The following is a 6,431-nucleotide window of genomic DNA, read 5'->3' as shown; positions in this document are numbered from 1 at the left end:
AATTTATACTATCCGTTGTGCCCAAATTTGATTGCATCAAAATGGTTTCTGAGCTGCATTACCTTTAGTGATCTAGTTCTTTGCATTTGAATATCAATGCCATCATAACCTTTGTATAATCAGAATTAAAAATCAATTAGAGAGTTTTCTTATGTGTTACCCATCCGAGGAGCTCGTCACATGGTTCGCTTCAAAGAAGAGAATCCCAGTGGCTAAAGTTCAAATGCATCATTTGAGAGATAGAACAAATCCCAAAGTATCTTATAATAATACATTGCAATGTATTCAAGCAAACCTCTCTTGGCAAGGTTCTCTTCAAACATGTTGGAGATTTTTTATTTTTTATTTTTTACACCACCCACCTATGTGTATAAGAGTAATTAACATGGATGGAACTCATTCACCTATGGCTAAATATTATTTAACTTTTTGTGTGGGGTCCACTATATGCACGTGCCATGCAACACCTTTCAACAAAGATAATGGGATTTCCATGGCTCAGTAGTAGATTGGTTGTGTTTTAACACTAAGGTCCATACAATCAATAGGTGAGCTATACTATAAAATTGCCTTGTGATATGTTAAATATGAAAATTTATTCTTTAATTAACCAGTGGGGCCATATGATGGGTGGTCTAACAATCGGGATCATCCATGTCATTTATGGCATAAGAGCCACCAATATGAGATTATACCGTAGAGATGATTGGAGCCATCACTATCTATAAATGATTTAAAATAATGAAAAGAAAATTTTCAATGCCTTGCCTTTAACTCTAAAAAACTAAAGTGTACGATTATCATTGGAATATACATTATTATGAAACAATAGATTATTTACGATAGTTGCAAGAAAAATGGATGATTCAAATCATGAATCATAGCATCATGTTGGCCCGGTGGGATCGTGAGTCATGAGAGAGGCAAAAGCAAACACATTCTAGAGGCAGATTGCCTACTGACAATGCCATTAACGAGGTTGCTAAGTGTTTTATCCACGCTGTCCATCTATTTTTTTATATCATTTTTGGGCATGATCCCAAAAAAAGAGTGAGATCCAAATCTCAGGTGGACCACACCATTGATTGAATGCCCATCATTAAAAACATCCTAAGGCCCACTGTAATGTTTATTTGCCATCCAACCCATTGATTAGGTCACACAAACCTAGAAGAAGGGGAAAAACAAATATCAACTTGATCTAAAATTGTTGTTCCCCCAGTAACCTTTTAGTGGTAAATGTTCAATCACCATTGTTTCCTGTGCAATCAACCTGAAATTTCCATCTACCTCATTTTTAAGGCTCATGCCCTAAAATGATATGGAAAAATGGACGGTGTAAATAAAATGTATACATCATGCTAAATGTTATTGCTAATTGGCTTTGGTCTTGTGACACGTGTCCTATGACCATGGCTAATCAACCATTGCCAGTCGATCGTTATCGGCTATTATGGATATTGTTGGTTAGTCATTAGTTAGCTATTACCCTTTTTAATGGTCATATGATTCATGCGATCAGATTAGGTCTCAATACTTGCACAATAAAATGATGAGGTGGTTGTTATTTTATAAATTAATTATAAAATGTGTGATGATGATTTGTCCAAAGAATTTTTTTACTAGTTAGCTAATCAGGCATGCCTCACATGCAAATAAAGTGTACATGATTCATGTGAAAAAATTCTCAATGTAAGCTACTGCCTATTTGAATTCTATCCAAACAGGCCTTGAAGTAACTCTAGTTTTACCATCACTCATCCATACCCACTATTTTGAACACAGAGAAACATGTGACCACATTTTTATTTTTATTTTTATTTTCAACTGTAAAACTTAGTACTCTTGCATAGCAATGATAGATTATCCAAAGACTTAGGAAAGAACTTAGAAAGTACTAAATACAAGAAATTCAAATTAAATTATCCAAATCATGAGTCATGCAAATTTAGATGTGTTGGTACTTGCTTGATTGTACTTGCCTGATTATTTGAATCTTATATTGGCCGACAATAATGGATGGTACAAAAGATTTTTTAAAAATTAAACAACTTTCCTATTTCAACAAAGAAGTACTTGCAAGTCAAAGATGAGGATCGCCAAACCAACATGCTTTTAGAAATGTTACAACAATAGTACATTCTACAATTTAGTTGGTTTGATCCAAGTGGACTATTTGATTAAATTTATTTTCGGTACTTATTAGTAAAATTTGATGTTTTCGTTGATATTCACTAATTCAAATCATTTGACAAATTTAACTTTTGAAGTGTTTAAATTAATTTTCATTAAAAATATGAGTCTTTTTTTTTTATATCCATCCCTTTACTTAGCTGAAGCCTAAATGTTGAAAGTGGTAGTGTATTAATAAATAAATAAATAAATAAAAATAAAAAATAAAAAATAAAAAATCTTTTGATTAAAATATCTCTAAAATTATTTTAAAATTATAATTCAATACTTAAATTAATTTTTAGAATTTTATTTGCATCCATATCAAAAGAAAGTAAAATACAACTATCAGCTTGATCCAAAACTTATGTGACTGCTACGAAGTTTTAGGCAATATGCATGGTTTCAATTTCCATTATTCATGCGGTGTGGTCCACTTGAGATTTAGATCTGTTTCAATTTAAGACACATATCCTAAAATGATCTGAAAAAAGTATTGGTAGCATGGATAAGACACGTACATCACAGTGGCCCCCACAGAGTTTATACAGCGTACCAGGCAATCCCGGGTCCATTTTGAGGTATGCAACTGTCACACGTACAGGCAATGCTCGTGGAAGGTATGTATTATTGAACGCGACCTGCATGTAACTGGGGGTTACAGGAATCCCCATTAACCGCAAGCTCCGTGGGGCCCGCCGCGAGAGACGGATGGACGGAGTGGATATAACCAAGAGAACACGGCGGACCCCACAAAGCTGGGGTTACAGGCAAGCTTGTCCGACTTCTGGTCCATGAATGACACGTGTACGGCTATTAATGATCATTCTCTCGGAAACAGCTGGCCTGGTCTGCATTTAGTGGCAATCTTCGAACGAAGACATTCAAGACACCTGGTAGACTGACTGAAAAGATACCTCGTTTCAACGCTGACGTTTTGGTATGAATTCGTGGTGGGGGTGGCTAACACTGAAGTCTGATGCGGTGTGCTAACAAGGTAAATTTTTTTAATTTTTTTTTAAAAAAAAAGCCTTGCGCAGGAGCTTCCATCTCAAGGATGCTCAACGGTGCCCACTAAATTCCTACCTTTTCCTTTCACGTGGCCCACTTCAGTGTTTGATGCACTTAAATTTTAGTTGAACGTCCTAAAATGATCTCGAAAAATCACAAACATCCTAGTGGGCTTCAACCAGCATTCTTGTGCAGGAACTGCCTGCAAAAGGCTTTCACAGGAAATCCGCGTGCCATTCATTCATGCGTAGCGGCACTTGGACCACTGGAAAGCGGAATTCACGCCTAAAAAGATCTTACGTGGGATGCTAGGTCGGGCCAAAGTAATGTTTGTGAGAAATTCATATTGTTCATCTATTGTGCGAGCTCATTTTAGAAAATTCTATTAAAAAAATGATATGATCCAAAATACCAGTGGACCGGACGAGAGGGAAAATTGGAGAAAGAGTTTTCTACCGTTGAAACCTTCCTAGGATCTAACTTGATATTTATATGCCATCTAAACCGTTTAATAGGTCATTCCCATTCGGATGAAGTGAAAAGTGAAAACACTGGAAACTTCGCATGATATGGAACTTTGTTGCCGTAAGAATGTTTTATACGGTGGTCACTAAATCTACACTGTTTCCTCTCATAGAGTGCACTTCAGTTTTGATGCAATTCATTTTTGTCCACTTGTCCAAAAATGAGCTCTAAAACGTGTGTACCGTATGGATTTCTCACGAATATCACGGTGGGACCCAATAGCATCCCAGCGCAGGAACTTCATGCTAGAAGGCTTTAGCAGGAGATCCGCGTCCGACCACTAGTACGGTACCGCGCGATGCACGGGGCAGATCCGTGCGGTTGTGTGGAACGAGGGCGGCGGTTTGCCACTAGGCCCCACTACCGCAGCATGTATAACGCCAGATATTAAAGGGGGAACGTGATGTTCGCGTAAAATCCAGTCCGTCCAACCCGTGAGACACATCTTGTTCAACGTTTGCAGCAAAAACATCACCTCCATGCCAAAATTCCGACAGTTTAATTTGACTTAATGGTATGCCACGTAAGCAAATACCAAGTACATGCATATCATGGGTTTCAGTCCTTTTTCCAAGTGGTAGACTCTGACGAGTTCAACACAAGGTCTTGCGTTCGAAACCCATTGGTGGTGAAATCCCAATGCGTGTGTGGGTGTGTGGCTGGTGTGTGTGTGAAACAAAAAAAGTGCAAGCGTATCATCTATCGCACTTTCCAGAGTATCAAAGCTTCTCTCCTTTCGCACTCGCTTATTACATGTGCAAAATTGTTACACGTGTAGGCAATACAGGCGCGGGATTGGTCGGGATCCGCCACTTAGATGCTCTGGGTCAAAATTCAGGATGATGAAGTTAGGCCACACATACACATTGAATATGGACCATCGGTAAATTTCGTTTATCCGTCCATTTTTCACACTTGGACTATCTAATGAACAACCTAGTCTGATTTCAGGGCCAAGGAGGCTTCCTAGTGGGACCCATCTGATGAACGGTTGAGAATTTTCCCAGTTTTGTAGCATAGGCACAAGTGATGGACGAGTATAAAAGAACAAAAGTTCACGCGCTCAATTTCATTGGAAGGATGAGCGCGTTTCGCGCGCGGAACGCCACGTGCCATCAGTTGAGTTGGTGGATGGAGCCCAGCTGCACTCATCGACGGATGATCACATCCGTTCGTTGTTGACGTGGTTTTCAACGGACGCGGACTGCGTATTGACCCTGCCACCACCAACCTCCGTGTGGTGGGAGGATTCTCTGGGTCGTAAAATAAGCTGAAAAAACGGATGGACGGCGTGATAAAACAAATCAATCACGGTGGGCCCCACAGAGTCCTCCCGCCACGGAGGTTGGTGGTGAGAGGGTCAACACTCAGTCCACGTCCGTTTTCAACCATCCGTCTGAATGCCGCCAGTCAAGTCATCTGTATAAACGTTGAAACTCTGGCAGAGCAAGATGAATGGTACAAAGCCATTTGCATTTACACACATAACGTTTAACAAACCATCAATCTAAGCCGTCCAAATCACATAAGGTAATGCAGATGGGTTATGAACCTTAATTAAATATTAATTGAAAGATTTTTTCTTATGATTCTTGAAAATTTCTTGTTGCATTTAAACTGTTTATTACTATTGATGTTCTCCTTCCATTAAATATCAATTAATCGACCAGATGAGGCATACTTCACTACCATTGTTGTTTTATAAACCATCTAAAGTAGGGTCGACTATATGTGGACAGTTTAGTTTCAATCGCGCATGTGACACGTGTGTACGCGTGTGTTAAAAAAAAGAAAAAAAGGAAGGAGAACAAGTACACATTCGGCGATCCAATCAAAGACCGCCTTCTATAAAAAGGCGGAAACGGATTTGCTATTCCCCCTGCTACCAGCCAAGCTGGTGGTCGGTGTTATGTGGGCCCTATCATGATGTATGTGTTTCATCTATGCCGTACATTTTTCTATTTTTATTTTTATCACTTTAAGATAGGAGACCAAAAATGAGTATATCCTAATCTCAAGTGGACCACATTATAGGAAACAGAGTTGAATGACTGTTGACCATTCAAAACTTTTTTGAGCCCATGAAAGTTTTGGATAAAGCTGATCTTTTGTTTTTTTCCCTTAATCTAGTTCTGTATTACCTAATCAACATATTGGATTTCAAATAAACAGTACAATAGGCCTTAGGAGGATTTTAATGGTGGATATCCAATCACTATTGTTTTCCTATGGTGTGGTCCACCCGAGATTTATATCCCTCTCATTTTTGGTATCAAGCAATAAAATGATCTTCAAAAATTGGTAAACGGCATGGATGGGCCCACAGAGCACCAATATTGCGAAGTAGTTCGAAAACTTTAAGGGCCATAAAAGTTTTGGATTAACTTTATATTTATGTTATCCTTGCTTTCAATAAGGTGTGACCTAATTAACAGGTTAGATGGCAAATGAATATTATAGTGAGCTTTAGAAAGTTTTTAGTGATGGATGCTTTAAAAATATTACTTTCTGATGTGGTCCCCTTGAGATTTAGATTTGCCTCAGTTCTGCTGTCATGCCTAAAAATGATATAGAAAAATAGATGGAGAGACTATAAAAATCATATGCATCATGGTGGTCCGCAGAGTTTTGACACCAGTGTTGGGTCACTAGCCAAACCCCATCCCACCCGCTCTTTGGGGGCCACCATGATATATGTGTGAAATCCACTCCATTGATCATTA

Source organism: Magnolia sinica, chromosome 5 (assembly GCF_029962835.1).
Source record: "Magnolia sinica isolate HGM2019 chromosome 5, MsV1, whole genome shotgun sequence".
Lineage (NCBI taxonomy): Eukaryota > Viridiplantae > Streptophyta > Magnoliopsida > Magnoliales > Magnoliaceae > Magnolia > Magnolia sinica.
This window is presented reverse-complemented; position numbering follows the sequence as displayed.